Source organism: Mustela lutreola, chromosome 5 (genome assembly GCF_030435805.1).
Source record: "Mustela lutreola isolate mMusLut2 chromosome 5, mMusLut2.pri, whole genome shotgun sequence".
In the NCBI taxonomy this organism is placed as follows: Eukaryota; Metazoa; Chordata; class Mammalia; order Carnivora; family Mustelidae; genus Mustela; species Mustela lutreola.
In genome coordinates, this window is record NC_081294.1 from 149,528,683 (window position 1) to 149,545,242 (window position 16,560).

Genomic DNA, 16,560 nt, shown 5'->3' on the forward strand with positions numbered 1-16,560 from the left:
GCATAGGGGTGGTCAGTTAGTAAGAGGAGTAAGTAGCTAATGGTTGAAAAAGAGTCACTATATTGCAAATAGGTGAAGCCACAGGCACAGAGGAGAGTCCAATTGAAGTAAATTCGGCTGACCTAACATTTTGTTCAATAAATCACCATGCTTTACATTCAAATTAAATGAACATATTTTACAATTTTTACTCACCGCTATTGCTTATCTTCCACTCCATTCCTTGGATTCACTTTTCCTCTTGCTGGAGCCCATTCTTTTGTAGTTCTCTCAGAAAGAATCTGTAAGAAGTAAATTCCCATTATAGTTTGTCCAAAACTTTATTTCATCTCTACTCTGGAATGATAATTTTGTCCTGTATAGGAAGAACCTCAGGTTGTGAGTCCACATACAGTCCTATAATTCTTGGTCTGTACTAAGAATTAGGACTAAGGAGAAAGAGGGGGTTGAAAACTAGGCCCCGGGTCCCTCAACCAAGTCATGAAATTGGAAGACAGCAACCCCCAGAGAGCCCCATGTTCAATGTCACATACAAGTGTCCTACAGGGTAGTGGTGTCCCTGTATCTTAGAAAGGACTGTATTTTTATTTCTCATATTCCCCTCTTGGGTCACGGTCTCTCAGAGGATCTAGGTCTTTCTTCAATTTGGAAGATACTTTCTCACTGTTCTAACTTTTCAAAAACGTAAGGCATATGTTGGAGCAAACTCCTTGACTCATCTTCTGATCTGGCTCTGTAACTTTACTATCACTTTTTAAAAAATATTTATTATTTACTTGAGAGAGAGATCGTGTGTGCACAAGATGAGTGAGGGGCAGGAGGAGAGAGAGAATCTCAGGCAGACTTCCCATTGAGCATGGAGCCCAATACAGGGCTCGAACTTACGACCCTGAGATCATGACCTGAGCCAGAATCAAGAGTCTGACACTCAACAACAGAGCCACCCAAATGCCCCTTATTGTCACTTAAAACAAACAAAAACAAAACAAAACAAAAAAAAAAAAAGAAGAAAACACCTCTCAGTGTTTTTTTCTGGGTCTTCTGATATGTTAATTATCTCTTCAGTTATATTCATGTGTTAATTTAAAAATGACCAGAATTTTCAGTTCCAGGATTCCTAATTGGTTCTTTTTTGTTTTCCCTGTTCTTGTGTCACAACCTAACTTTGAATTTCATGATTCCTTTTTCTTCTGTTATGAATATTACTTACTCTTCCATCTTTTTAGAATTTCAAAAGTACTTATTTAAAAAACCCATTTGGAACACTGCCTCAGTATTTGTATTTCTTTAAATGATAATTCACTCACTTACTCACTGTGTTTACTGGCCACCTTTTATGAACTTTTGTGTCCCTCTTCTTGAGTAAGATTTTTCTTCTCTTTTGCTCATTTCCATAAGTGATATAAGTATCGAGATAATTTAAAGATATATTTCAAAAGATTTTGTCCAAGAGGTGTTGAGGGAGGAAGTCAATGCATCAATTAACAATAGTATTTTAATCAGATTCAAATACACATTTCTAATGCCTTAATTGCTAAACCAGGCGGTGTGCAAAAATACTTTATAGCTTTGGTTTCCCAGGTTAACATTCAGATTTTTTTTTTTTTTTTTTTTTTTTTTTTGCAAGATCAATGTTTCTAATTACACAGTCCAGAGATCAGCAAACTATAACTCATGGGCCTAATCTGACCTACTACCTGTTTTTTTAAGGCCCATCAGCTAGAAATTATTTTCACATTTTTAAAGAAACCATAGAAACCATATGTGGGCTATAAAACCTAAAATATTTATGATGTGGCCCTTAAAGAAATTCCTGACACAATCTATCATCAAATGCCATCCAGTAACTTTTTTTCCTCTGATTTTCAAAACTAGATTTTATTTGTAAGAGCAGTTTTATGTTCACAGCAAAACTGAGTAGAAGACAGAGATGTCCCATGTACCGCTTTGCTTGCCCCCCCCATTCTCAACACCCCCCACAAGGGAGATGCTTTTACTACGTGTGATGCATCTACATTGACCATCATTATTACCCAAAGACCGTAGTTCACATTAGAGTTTCTTCTTGATGTTGTACATTCTACAGGTGTAGACAAATGTATAATGACACATCCACCATCATAGAATCACTGCCGTAAAAATCCCCTGGGCTCTGCATATTTATCCTCCACTCCCTGCTAGTCCCTGGCAACCACTAACGTTTTGACTATCACCACAGTTCAGCCTTTTTTTTTTTTTTTTAAACAATGTCATATTGTTGGAATCAAATAGCATGTAGCCTTGATCAACTGGCTTCTTTCACTTAGCGATATGCATCTAAGGTTCCTCCAGGCCCTGCACGGCTTGCCAGCTCACGTTTTTTTGTTTTTGTTTTTTTTTTTTTCCAGCACTGAATAATATTCCATTGTATATATCAAAGTTTATTCCCTTGAATTGCTTTCTTCAGTCTTGTCACTTTCTTCCCATTTCTAATACATATTTTGTTTAGTTTGTGCCTAAGTATTTCAGCTGGAGGTGTGCTAATGGACATAGGGTTTTGTTTTAAATTCAGTTCTTTCAAATTTTCTACTTACTCATGTCATCTGTGAACAAAGATGGTTTTATTTCTTCCTTACCAACCTGTACACTTCCATTCCCTTTTCTTACTGCATTAGCTTAGACTTTAAGTGTGATGTTGAAAAACTAGTGAGATAGGACATCCTTGCCTTGTTCCTGATCTTAATAGGAAAGCCTCAAACTCCTCACTATTAGGTATGATGCTAGCTCTCCACTTTTGTAGATATTGTGTATCAAGTTGACCAAGTTTCTCTCTATTCCTAGTTTACTAAAAGCTTTCTTACGAATGTTACATTTTGTCAGATGCTACTTCTACATCTTGAAACCATCCCCCAATTTTTTTTTAAATTTTATTTCTTTTTTTAAGAAAACTCTACACCCAACATGGGGCTCAAATTCATGAACCCAGGGTCAAGGGTGGCATGCTCTACCAACTGAGCCAGCCAGGTGCCCCTACCCAGTGATTTTATCTTAAAAATCTGGAGTGAATCTCAGAAATTCATCTTTTACATAAAAACCTCAGATGATTCTGATTCTTATGGTCCTAAGACTACAGTTCAGAAATACTCTGTCCTAAGGGGCCCATACACACTGACTTCAGGGATCCTGAGATCCACCAACCAAGGATTTCCCAACATGTTTATAATGGAATCAAATCATTCAAATACTTTTAATTGTCATTGATTCCAGAGCCCTGTGCTAATAGTGATCAATTAATTTCTATGTGGGCCCAACCCAAATACTGTATATATAAGTACAATCTCCCTCCTCAAACCAAGCCTTAAGAAAATCAGTTCCTTTCTGCTTTTCATTCTTTTCTCACATTGTTGAAATTTCAAACCATTTTTCTTTTTTTACTCCACTAATATCAGACCGAAGAGAGAAATCAGAAGTTATCGGTTGGAAAAAAAAGTGAGTCATTGAATCAAGAATCTTTGAAAACCACAGATAGGAAAATCCTAGTTGAAGTAAATTCTTCAAACCCAACAATGTTCTTTTAGATAAAATAACTGTGTTCTACATTAGAATATCATTATGTTGTACACATGAAACTAATGTGCCAATTATACCCTGATGAAAATGAATGAAATGCTGCATTTGTCTCCGGATATAGTTTGGGTAGTGGGTTCATTAATAAAAATTAATAAAAATAATAAAAATTAATACAAATCCTCCCAGTTCTGGATGGTGGAGCCCCAAAACATTTTTGTTTTTTCTTCTCATTCTGGGTAATGACAACTGCTAGAAGCTTGTGGCTCAAACAGAAATATTCCAGGGAAAAGTTGTATCTGCTTCTTCACAATAGAGTATAAAAGAGCTGCTAAAATTGTCTGCAGGGCTAGCTTCCCAACAAGTGAAGTCTGCAGATGACTTTTAGTTGGTGATGACAGACCAATGCATTACTGCCATCCTGTCTCCTCCCAGAGACAGAGGGTCCAGGAACTAATCGATATAGAAACGTGTGGTGAAATTTTTGACATGCAGAGAAAACAGTTCAAGTACTGAATGCAAAGGGAGGTCTGACTCTTAACAGTTTTGTGTCTTGGATTCTAATCTGATTTATTGATTTAATGCAGTGACTCTACCTGACTCTTTTTCAAATCCTGGAGACGGCTTGGGCCCTTCCTGCCTCCAGAGTCTTAGTTCCTAATCATGCTGAAAGGGTTTTGTGTAACTGAGCATAAACGCCATTTCCCAGGGAAGAAAAGTAACTCTTCTTTGCTACTCTTCATTTAGCTACACATTTCTTTCTCCCTGCTGAATATAAAGTACATTTTTCCACTTTAAAAGAACCCTTTAGAAATTTTGTTCTTATTCACTGTGGTAGAGAGGATAAAAGGTGATTAAGAGTTTCCATCCTGGGGAGCCTGGGTGGCTTAGTGGAGTTAAGCCTCTGCCTTCAGCTCAGGTCATGATCTCAGGGTCCTGGGATCGAGTCCTGCATCAGGCTCTCTGCTCAGCAAGGAGCCCACTTCCCCCCCTCTCTCTGCCTGCCTCTCTGCCTATTTGTGATCTCTGTCAAATAAATAAACAAAATCTTAAAAAAAAAAAAAAGTTTCCATCCCAAACCTTGAACCCTGATTATAGCTGACAGGTCTACACTCTAGTAGGAATAAAATCTTAAATTATTGCTATCATGCTAGTTTCCTACACAATACAAAGACAAACTGTGAACCAAATCCTTTTTGAAGAATGGAAATATTTCACTAAGTGTCCCCAAGTTATGCTCTTAAGCAAAATCGTTCTGTCACCAAACCAGTACATTTCTACTCCTTTCTAAGCCCATGGCTATGTGGCATTGATAAGTAAACCTTTTTTTGGATCTTGCTTCCAAATGAATAATATGAGAGATAACATCTCATTATTTGCTTGGAACTGATGATACCATCTGTGTCTTATTACCAAAACCATAAAACAGAAAAGTTAGGCACTGATGACCTCACTGATTTAACCCTTTTGATTGACATTGAGGATGCTTTTAAAAATTTTCCCCAGAGAAAGTATTTTTGTTTTTGTTGTTTTTGTTTGTTTGTTTGTTTGTTTTTAAGGTGTTGGAAGATTGAAAGCTCTCAACATGGTTTACAACCATGTTCATTCTTGACACAGTGTCCACAGTTGTTCTCATGGTAAAATGGCAAAGCTGAGTAATTGCAAGAGATAAGTTTTACAAAGCTTACAACCTTTACTAACTATTCCTTTCCAAGAAAAGTCTGCTGGCCCCTGAATTAGGGTCCTGACTCTATTTGTTTAGGATGTTCTCTTGTATTCTGTGTGAACTTTCTATGGCTCCACTTTCTCATCTTCAAATTGGGGAGAGAAATAGTAACTGTCTCATGGTGGTTCCTGAGAGAGTAAAATCAGATAATGTATTTGAAGCACTTAGCACAGAGTCTGGGGAATCAATCAGTAAATGTCTGTACTTTGGGGGCCAGGAGTCTTGTTTGAAGCTATCAGTTTGAACTATTTCTTGTAAAGCAGTTTGTACAAAGGATGTGAGAGTCAAGCCCAGGCTCAATCTTTTTTTTTTTTTTTTAAGATTTTATTTATTTGATACACACAGATCACAAGTAGACAGAGAGACAGGCAGAGAGAGAAGGGAAGCAGGTTCCCTACTGAGCAGAAAGCCTGATGTGGGGCTTGATCCCAGGACTCTGGGATCATGACCTGAGCCAAAGGCAGAGGCTTTAACCCACTGAGCCACCCAGGCGCCCCCCAGCCCACCCCAGGCTCAATCTTAATGGCACAGGTTCTTACCTGTGCTGCCTTCAGCAACTTATTGCACCTTTATTTCTTATCTATACAATGGGAATAGAGAAATCTACCTTGGAGAGTAGCTCCACCAGTGAGCTACCAAGGAAGAAGGAAAACCAAATCTAAATCTCCATGCAAGGTCTCCCAATGTCTAACTAAAAAAGACAATAATGGAGTAAAAAGCCCAAACTCTGCAAAATCTAAGGGTACTGGTGAAGAGATGAAACAGTTAAGAAATGTTAACATATATTTACAAGGCAGGAAGCAGACCACGAGGTATAAATGCTCAGAGGAGGCTGAAAGGTACATGTGTGTGTTGGGAGAGGGATAAAAAGCAAGTCAAGCCCCAATTCAATACAATGAAAAGGCTGGAAAATGAGAGGCAGAAAGACTCTTGGGAAATAGATGAGAATTTGTATAAGAAGCTATTAGGGAGATCCTGATCAAGATGGCAACATAGCAGGAAGGTCCTGAGCTCACTTCCTCCCAAGGACACACCAGGGTTACAACAACATACACAACAACTCTGACAGTTACATGAAGACTCACACAACTGCTCTTCCATAGCTAAAGGGTAGCAGTGGCAGAGACGTGGTCTGACTGGGACCCACACCCCTGGCCTGGTGACCCACAAGTAGGAGGGGTGTCAAAGGCATGGAGGTCCCCCGGAGGAGCAAGGGGTTTAAGCTTCACATCAGGCAAACCACCCCTCCTCCCCACCACCACCACCACCACCACCACAGAGACCTGCACAAGCCAGATAAGACTTCATAGATCTGGCTTTGAAAATCAGCAAGACTAATTCCAGGGACTCTGAAAATCAGTGAGGCTTCAGTCAGGAGAGCCAGAGTCCTATAGGAAACCTAGACTCTGCTCTTAAAAGTGTGTATACAAACTTACTGACTCCCAGACCTAGCAGAGAAGCAGCCATTTGAAAAGTACCTGAGCCATATGTGAAGGAAATTTATTGACTAAATTTGGTGCCAGAGGAGGAGGGATCTGTGGGAAATTTCTCCAGGAAAGAAGTGCTGATGGTCTCTAGTTCTAATACTCCATCTACCTTCTTAGCACCCTCATACCACCCTGGCTTCCTTGTGGACCCACCAGAACAGGTATCTCTCCAAAGTGTCTCCTTCCCCACCAAAACCAGCAGGCAACCTCAGGCAAGACTGGCATCCTCACCCAAAGTGGTTTCCACCACACCACACCCAGTAGTGGCTTCCACAGGGACAACATACCACCAGCTCCCACTAGCAGCTGTCGCAGCCAAAATGAGCACTTGCCACCCCCCCCCACCACCACACTCCACCAAAGTGGGTCCCAATGACTACCCCCCGGCCATGGGTGACCTTAGCTGGGACTAGAAACTCCTCCCCTCACAAAGTGGCTCCTGTCCTGGGGGTAAGCTGTATCACCAGCATACCTACAGCTGTTATAGCAAGGCCTTGCAGCTAGAAACACCAGGGGTGAGCCCTGCCCACCAATCAGCTGGCAGGAGTAACAGCCACCCATTAAGGCCAGCCAGGCTGGGTGCTAGCCACACCTACCAGCACATCTTCAGCAGTTACGGCCCAGCTATAACAGTAGGATGCATGTAACCCACATAGGGACACCCCTGAAGCATCTAGTTCTGGTGACCAAGGGGAGATGTTCTTCTGGGTCCCCCAGGATAACTTCTACTTAAGTCCACTCCTTTAAGACCAGGAAGCATAGCTGACCTACCTAATACATAGAAATAAACAGAGTTAGGCAAAATGAGATGGAAGAGTATGCTCCAAGTGGAAGAAAAAAACCAAAACAAAACTGAGATAAACAATTTATCTGATAAAGAGTCCAAAGTAATAAAAATGGTCCCTGAATTCAGGATAGTGAGTGGACACATTGATAACTTCAACAAAGAATTTGGAAATTTAAAAAAAAAAAATAACTCATCAGAGATAGAGAATATGATAATGGAAAAAAAACCACACTAGAAATAATCAATAGCAGGTTAGAGGATGCAGAAGAAAAGGTGAGTGATCTGGAAAATAGGATAGTGGAAATTACCCAAGATGAACAACAACAACAACAAAAGAATTTTAAAAAATGAAGATAGTTTAAGTGATCTCTGGAACAATGACTGTACTAACAATCATATTACAGGGGTCCCAGTAGAAGAGGAAAGAGAAAAAAGCAAAAACTTGTTTGAGGAAACAATAACTAAAGACTTCCCCACCCTGAAGAGGGAAACAGACATCAAGGTCCAGCAAGTACAGAGAGCCCCAAACAAGATGAACAGAAGGAGATCCAGACCAAGATACATAATAATTAAGATGACAAAACTTAATTATAAAGAGAATTTTTAAAGCAGTAAGAGAAAAGAAAAAATTTATAGACAAGGGAAGCCCTTTAAGGTTAATTTTAAGTCAATGGTCCCAGCTGGTTTTTCAGCAGAAACTTAGCTGGCCAAAGGGAGTGACATAATCTATTCAAAGTGGAGAAAGGAAAAAAAAAAATCTCCCAAGAACACTCTACTGGGCATGATTATCATTCAAAACCAAAGAGATGAAGAGTTTTCCAGACAAACAAAAGTTAAAGGAGCTCATCACCAACAGCCTTACAAGAAATGTTAAAGGGACTTCTTTTTTTTTTTTTAATATTTTATTTATTTGATATAGAGAGGAATCACAAGTAGGCAGAGAGGCAGGCAGAGAGAGGGGAGAAAGCAGGTTCCCCGCAGAGCAGAGTGCCCTACGTGGGGCTTGATCCCAGGACCCTGGGATTATGACCCGAGCCGAAGGCAGAGGCTTTAACCCACTGAGCCACCCAGGTGCCCCTTAAAGGGACTTCTTTAAGCAAGAAAAAAAAAAAAAAAAGCCATAACTAGAAGAAAATTATGTGGGGGAAAAAAGATCTCCTGGTAAAAGCAAACAGAGAGTAAAGGTAGTAGATCAACCACTTTAAAGCTAGTATGAAGTTTAAAAGACAAGAGTAATACAATCAGTTTTATCTATAAGTAGTTAAGGAATATGCAAAATAAAAAGATGCAAAATTTTGGGGCGCCTGGGTGGCTCAGTGGGTTAAGCCGCTGCCTTCGGCTCGGGTCATGATCTCAGGGTCCTGGGATCGAGTCCCGCATCGGGCTCTCTGCTTGGCAGGGAGCCTGCTTCCTTCTCTCTCTCTCTGCCTACCTCTCAGTGTACTTGTAATTTCTCTCTGTCAAATAAATAAATAAAATCTTTAAAAAAAAAAAAAGATGCAAAATTTTATGTCAAAACATAAAACCCTGGAGGAAGAGTTAAAATGTAGTGCTTTTAGAATGTGCTCAAACTTAAGGGACCATTGACTTAAAATTGACTGCTATCTACATAGGGTGTTATTTATACATGAATATCACTGGTAACTTCAAACTGAAAACCTACATAAAATATACAAAAAAAAAATGAAAAGAAAGAAATCCAAACATACCACTAAAAAAAAGGCATCAATCTCAAGAGAAAAGAGGAAGAAAAGAACTATGAAAACAACCAGGAAATAATTAACAAAATGGTAATAAGTATATACCTACCAATAATTACTTTTAAATGCAAAATGAAGGGTCCCTGGGTGGCTCAGTCAGTTAAGCATCTGCCCTCAGCTCAGGTCATGATCTCACGGTCCTGGGATGGAGCCCCTATTTGGGCTCCCTGTTCAGTGGGGAGCCTGCTTCTATCTCTCCCCCCCCCATTCATACTCTCTCTATCTCCCTCTCTCTCTCTCAAATAAATAAAGAAAATCTTCAAAATAAAATAATATGCAAATTGACTAAATGCTCTAATCAAAAAGAGAAAGGGTGACTGAACATGTAAAACAAGAGCCAAAATTGTTACATTTGCAGATGACATGATATTATATACAAAAACCCTGAGATTCCATTACAAATCTATTAGAATAAATTCAGTAAAATTGCAGAGTACAAAATTAACATAAAAAAATCTTTTGTGTTTCTGTATACTGATAACCAACTACCAGAAAGAGAAATTGAGAAAATTATCCCATTTATAATTGCATCAAAAACAATATAATACCTAGAAATACATTTAACCGAGGGGATAAAAGACCTGAGCTCTGAAAACTTTACCATGATGAAAACAATTAAAGACAACTCAAACAAATGAAATATATACCATGTTCATGAATTAAAAGAATATCCTTGAAATAGCTGTACTACCCAAAGCAACCTAAAGGGCCAAAGCAATCCTTATCAAAAATATTAATAGCAGGGGTGCCTGGGTGGTTCAGTGCACTAAAGCCTCTTCCTTTGGCTCAGGTCATGACCCCAAGGTACTGGGATCGAGTCCCACATCGGGCTCTCCACTCAGCAGGGAGCCTGCTTCCCTTCCCGCTCTCTGCCTGTCTCTCTGCCTGTTTGTAATCTCTTTCTGTCAAGCAAATAAATAAAATCTTTATTAAAAAAATCAATAGCATTTTCCTTTTTTTAAGATTTATTTATTTGAGAGAGAGAGAGAGAAAGCACGAGTTGGTAGAGGGCTAGAGGGAGACAGAAAAGAAGAGAAAATCTCCAGCAGATGCCCCGAGCACAGAGCCTGATGTGGGACTCAATCTCACAACTCCAAGATCATGACCTGAGCTGAAACCAAGAGTTAGGCACCTAGCCACTTGAGCTACCCAAGCAGCCTGGGAAAATACCAATAATATTTTTCAAAGGACTAGGACAAAATAATCCTAAAATTAAAATTAAAATCCTAAGATTAAAATTGTATGGAACAACAAAAAAGTCCTGAATAGCCAAAGGAATATTAAGAAAGAACAAAGCTGGAGGTATCAGGCTTCCAGATTCCAAGCTATAGACACATGAAAACAGACATATAGATCATGAAATAAACGCATGTTTATATGGCAAATTAATCTATAGCAAAGGAGATAAGGATATACAATGGGTGAAAAACAATCTGGTCCATAAATGCTATTGGGAAAATTGGACAGCTACATGCAGCAGAATGAACTTGATCTTCTTTCTTACACTGTACACAAAACCTCAAAATGGATTAAAGACCTAAATTTAAGAATTGAAATCATAAACCTCCTAAACAAAAACATCAGTAGCTAATTCTTGGACATCAGTCTTTGGACGTATCTCCTCAGGCAAAGACAACAAAAACTAAAATAAATACACCAAACTAAAAAGCTTTTGCACAATGAAGCAAACCATCAACATAATGAAGAGGAAATCTAGTGAATGGGAAAAGATATTTGCAGACGACATATCCAATAAAGGGTTAATGTCCAGACTCTATAAAGAACTCCTATAACTGAACACCAAAAAACAATCAATCTAATTAAAAAATGGGGAGAAGGCATGACTAAACATTTTTCCAAAGAGGACCTAAAGATGGCCCACATACACCTGAAAAGATGTTCACCATCCTTGATCATCAAGGCAATGCAAATCAAAATCACAATGAGCTATCCACTTCATACCTGTCAGGATGGCTAAAATCAAAACCAGAAGAATCAATAAGTGTTGGTGAGGACGAGGAAAAAAAGGTACTCTCATGTACTATCGGGGGGAACACAAACTGCTGCAGTCACTGTGGAAAACAGTCTGGAGGTTCCTCAAAATATAAAAAATATGATCCACTAATTCCCCTACTGGGTAGGGGACTAACCTGAAAACACTAATCGGAAAAGATATATGCAGCGCTCTGTTTATGTAGCATCGCTTACAATAGCCAAATTTTGGAAGCAGCCCAAGGGTCCATCCATAGATGACTTGATAAAATATACACACCCATACACACAATGGAATATATTCAGCCATAAAAAAAGAATGAAATCTTGCCATTTGCAATGATGTGGATGGAGCTAGAGAGTAGAGTGCTAAGTGAAACAAGTCAGTCAGAGACGAGTACCGTATGATTTCACTCATATCTGGAATTGAAGAACTAAAACAAATGAAGGAAATGGACTTTTAACCAGAATGTTCTCCCTAGCCAAACTATCAACGAAAGATCTGTGTAAAATAAAGGTCTTTCAGGAATGCAAATTATAAAACAAATCCTCCCATAAACTCTTAAGCTCTTTCTTAGTTACTTGCTGTAAGATGTGCTAAGAAAAAAAGAAATTAACCAAGAAACAGGGAGACCTCGTTTCTGGAGGCAATCCTGGAGGAAGATGAAGAGTTGGCAGTGTGGATTTTAAATCACCCTGAATTACCCCTAACAAAAGATTAAACAGGATAAATTAAGCAAAACTAATGGAAAACACCTATGGCAAAACTCAGTTGCAGTGCATCCCCTTACATCATCATCCAGTATGACAGTGGGGAGAAAAAAACCCCTGAACAACAAGACTCAAATTTTATCAACTATGTGGGATGACACATTTGGAGTAGGGCAGCGGAGACAAAGGACTTCTGATGGTCTTCTGGCTATAAAACCTAAACACATATAAATTTTCTGTTGGATTCCTGGTCTCCATTTAGTTAACAATATCTTCTCTCTGCCCCTTTCCCCTAGAGTCTAATTTCAAGGAATATCCTTTCATTCTCAGGAACACATTAAAGGCAATTATTAGGCTCACCCTACTTTTTGTAAATTCACCTAGTGTCCCCGCCCATTGTTAACAAGTTATATATCTGCCGTATTAGAGCGTATTGCCTTTATGTATGCTACTACCTCCCGTCACTCAAGGGCATTTGTATAATTTACTAAGTCAGAAAAGTTTTGAGAGTTAAGGGACCATTATTAATCAGGCCAGGGCAAGACATATAAACGGGGGGCTTTCCTGGCAAATTAGCATATGGGATCACCCTATTTATAGCCATTAAGTCTTGCTGTTTTAAGTGCATGTCTATTTCGTCCTTGTCTCCTGTCCTGACCCTGGTATGTCTAGTCATTCTCATCTTCTAAAACCTACTGTCTACTCAATTCTGCAGGAAGAGCTCATGATGGCAATATATCTGAGTCTCTGTGCATTCGTGGACATTCTATCCAGCTTTTAAACTTAAAGTTCAGGTAGAATGAAGATAAAATGTGTTTCATGTTTTCTTTCATTAGTAAAATTCCTATAGCAGCTTTATTGAGATAATTCACACACGGCACAATTCACCAAAGCTTATAGTTCGCTGCTTTTGAGTATATTCACAAGGTTGTTTAACGATCACCCCAATTTTAGAACATTTTCATCATTACAATAGAAGTCTTGTCCCCAATATCCATCACTGTCCCTTTCCCCTCAACATTTCCAGCCCTACGCAACCACTCTTTTCTGTATCTATAGATTTACCTGTGATGGGCATGCCACAGAAATGGAATCATGTACTGTACGGTTTTCAGACCGTCTTCGGACTTTTACTTAGCACACTTTTTTCAAGATTTAACAATGTTAAACAGCATGTATCAGCATTTCATTCCTTTCTATGGCTGAGTAATATTCCATGGTATATGTAGGATAAAATAGGCATAATTAACACCTGGTTCAAAATAAGAACTGACAAAAATTCATAAGAAATGGTTCAAATGAAATTTTTCTCTATCAGCCTTGTCCTTGTTATTGTTATCACATTATGTATACGGCATATGCTTAACATCTTATAAATATTTAATAAATGTATATAACATAATATAATAAAATGCATTTACTATTTTAAGAAGAAATATCTTATCCTTTATTTAATGCAAAATCCTTGAATACTTATTTTAATACAAATTCAACACTTAATTGCATTAAAATGTTGGGAACTTTATGAAACCAACCACAAATGTGGTTAGCAATATGGCTGAGTAATAAGCCTTGTTCAAGGTCCAGGCATAGACACAAGTGGTAAGGATAGAAATGTGGCTCATGGAATTTTCTTCTGTCTGCAGAGGAAATACTTTCAATAAAATCGTATCTTAGTATACCAATCACTGTAACACCTTAATCATTACCGTTTTTCCAGAGCAAAGGAACTTAGTGAACAAAGCACTGAGGGCCTAGGTTTCTAATTAAGAAATGGCTACAACTTTGGAGGTCAAGTGCATATGTGAGAAATAGTGAACATATTAATTCTAATAACTGAGGCATAAATTATTCACTAATAACTATCACTTTGGTATTTAGAGGCTCTTAAAATTTAAATTTAAAAATTACTGTCATATTATCATTTTTTCCACTTTGGTTATATGAATACTAAAATTCATTTCAGTCAGATATAGCAAATTTGGCAGGTACGTGAAGAAGAACATTGTTCCATGATTATTACTTGATATACAGGTGCTCTGCAGAGTGGAACCGTTTTCAACACACACAAGATACTTAACTTCATGGAGTTTTTAGGCTAATGATGTGTGTGTAAGCCTGGCTGCTTGGAGAAGCCTCGCTACACCCAAGGAGCTTTTAAAAATGACTTGATACATGAGCTTCACCTTCAGAGCTTCTGGTTTCACTGGCCAGAGGTAGGGCCTGAGCATCAGTTTTGCAAAAGCCAGCCAGCTCATTCGAATTTGCAGCCAAGGGTTGAGAGCCACTATTCTAGAGGGATGCACAGGCTGATCAATACAGTTTAAAGCTATGGAGTTGGAGATCTAACCCTTGGACACCATTCCCAGGCATTTCAATAGCACTGAAAGAAGCCAACAGAGGATGAATGGAAAGGTGGTATTGAAGGGAATTATCACTTAGGGCTCTTCATTCTCTCCATGAAGTTAAAGGTAAAGTTGTCCACTGGAAGAGAAAAAAAGAAGGAAAGTTAAGAAAGAGAGCAAGGGTCTGGGCTGGTCTACCACAAAGCTTGGGAAGGAAGATGATGCAGATACACAGTAAGAATTGAGAGCCCATGGTTCCTCACTCTCAGTAGACGATTTTACCTTAACTTCATGGAGAGAATGAAGAGCCCTAAGCGATAATTCCCTTCAATCCCACCTTTCCATCCATCCAAACATTAAAAAATAGAGCTATCTTATTGATGAGGGAGCAGAAGCCTGGCTGAGGACAAAGCAAAAGCTGTCACCTTACACCCTCTGTTTCCCCCACCTCGGTGACATGTGTGACATCCCTCAGGCACTCCTGGCTGCCCTAAAAGAAAAACAAATAGTTAAGTTGTAGAGATCACAATCCTGCAAGACAGGAGTCTCTCTCGTTTTACAAATGTCCTAGTGATTTACAACAAAGAAGTTATCCTATCAATAGCCTAACTTCCAGAGACAAGTAAATCAGTTCCTAAAGCCCTAACATTGCCCTCCCCTCCATAAAACTGAAGGAGGCTGAAGCAAAGGAAATGTAAATAAAGTTAAATTCTTCTAAATCTAAAGCTCACTGACTGACAAGGATGTGTGATAGGAGGAACGTGACATTCCACCAGGAAACTCCCAACTGTCTTCATGTTGGTGCCTCATTAGGCACAGCCTTGGTTTGACAATAACCAGGCCTCCAGCATCCTGACAGTCTTCTTTACTGTGATAGCTCTTCTGAACACCCTCTTTGTCCTCACCTACCCAACTCCTGTGTATGTAATCAGCCACTCCTCAGGATATTAGGGCAGCAGCTCTTTCTGCCCAAGGGTCCTGTCCCTGTGCTTTAATAAACCACCATTTTGCACCAAAGATGTCTCAAGAATTCTTTCTTGGTCATCAGCTCTGGACCTCAACCCACCAAACCTCACCTATGTTCAAGAACTTCATCATTGGGCACCTGGGTGGCTCAGTGGGTTAAGCAGCTGCCTTCAGCTCAGGTCATGATCTCAGGGTCCTGGGATCGAGTCCCACGTCGGGCTCTCTGCTCAGCGAGGAGCCTGCTTCCCTCTCTCACTCTCTGCCTGCCTCTCTGCCTACTTGTGATCTCTCTCTGTCAAATAAATAAATAAAATCTTTAAAAAAAAAATTAAAAAAAAATTAAAAAAAAAAAAGAACTTCATCATTATGACCCAGCAATTGCACTACTGGGTATTTACCCCAAAGATACAGATGCAGTGAAAAGAAGGGCCATATGCACCCCAATGTTCAAAGCAGCAACATCCACAATTGTCAAACTGTGGAAAGAGCCAAGATGCCCTTCAACAGATGAATGGGTAAAGAAGATATGGTCCATATATACAATGGAATATTATGTTTCCATCAGAAAGGATGACTACCCAATTTTTGTATCAACATGGATGAGACAGAAGGAGATTATGCTGAGTGAAATAAGTGAAGCAGAGAGTCAATTATCACATGGTTTCGCTTACTTGTGGAGCATAAGGAATAGCATGGAGGACATTAGGAGAAGGAAAGAAAAGTGAAGGAGGTGGATCAGAGGGAGAGACAAACCATGAGAGACCGTGGACTTCGAGAAACAAACTGAGCCTTTTAGAGGGGAGGGGGCTGGGAGGATGGGTGAGTCTGGTGGTGGGTATTAAGGAGGGTATGTACTGCATGGAGCACTGGATATGGTACATAAACAATGAAACTTAGAACCTTGCATCAAAAACTAATGATGTGTTTTATGATGACTAATATGACACAATAAAAATTAAAAAACACACCAGGCGCCTGGGTGGCTCAGTGGGTTAAAGCCTCTGCCTTCGGCTCAGGTCATGATCTCAGGGTCCTGGGATCGAGTCCCACATCGGGCTCTCTGCTTAGCAGGGAGCCTGCTTCCTCCCTCTCTCTCTGCCTGTCTCTCTGCCTACTTGTGATCTCCATCTGTCAAATAAATAAATAAAATCTTTAAAAAAAAAAAAACACACCAAATGTCACAAAAGTATACACATCAGTATGGCTAATTTTGTGTTCTATAAAATTCACACCAATAAAA

General features: G+C 39.2%; 1 protein-coding gene across 2 annotated transcripts in view; it reads right to left on the reverse strand.

The window, feature by feature from the left end:
• Positions 1-16,560, reverse strand: part of KCNN2 (potassium calcium-activated channel subfamily N member 2) — a 478,995-nt gene that overhangs the window by 277,803 nt on the left and 184,632 nt on the right. For both annotated transcript variants that reach the window (XM_059175837.1, XM_059175836.1), the window contains one exon: positions 196-281. The gene's annotated coding sequence lies outside the window, so the exon portion shown is untranslated. The remainder of the gene's footprint in view (positions 1-195; positions 282-16,560) is intronic.